We start from the raw sequence: 498 nt of genomic DNA, 5'->3' as shown, positions 1-498 counted from the left end.
AGCAACCCCTCAGTCATCTCTGTAAGTAAGCTCAGTAAATTCACTGGCTCTGAGAAAAACTTCAATGTAATCAAACATTGGTTTGATACTATGACCTAAAAAGGGGAAAAACATTGCTTAGTATCCCCAGGTAAAGAAGTCTTACAACAGATGAAAAATTTGTTTGCTAATGTTATTGTCTCATGGTTATTAAAAAAAGAAAATGGAAAAATGGAGGATGTTAGAAGGATATGAGAATGGAGATATTTTTAAAGAATGATTTATGTATGAAGATTATGATGGCTGGATATTTCCAGAATTGACAGAGAAATGAGAAAGCTGGGCAGGTGATGAAGGTCTGTGTAGGGTTGTTACAATATAACAAGGATGAGACAAGGATAATGTGTAGACAATCTTAAAATATCTAAGGTTGCAGCTTAGTTAACTAGTCCAAGGATGTCTAGTCAAGATTTATTTAAGGATGCTGCCCAAGCTCTATCTACATAGCACATGGTAATT

The sequence above is a fragment of the Nannospalax galili genome, unplaced genomic scaffold (genome assembly GCF_000622305.1).
Source record: "Nannospalax galili isolate Female #2095 unplaced genomic scaffold, S.galili_v1.0 scaffold1668, whole genome shotgun sequence".
In the NCBI taxonomy this organism is placed as follows: Eukaryota; Metazoa; Chordata; class Mammalia; order Rodentia; family Spalacidae; genus Nannospalax; species Nannospalax galili.
Note: the sequence above shows the minus strand (reverse complement) of the source record.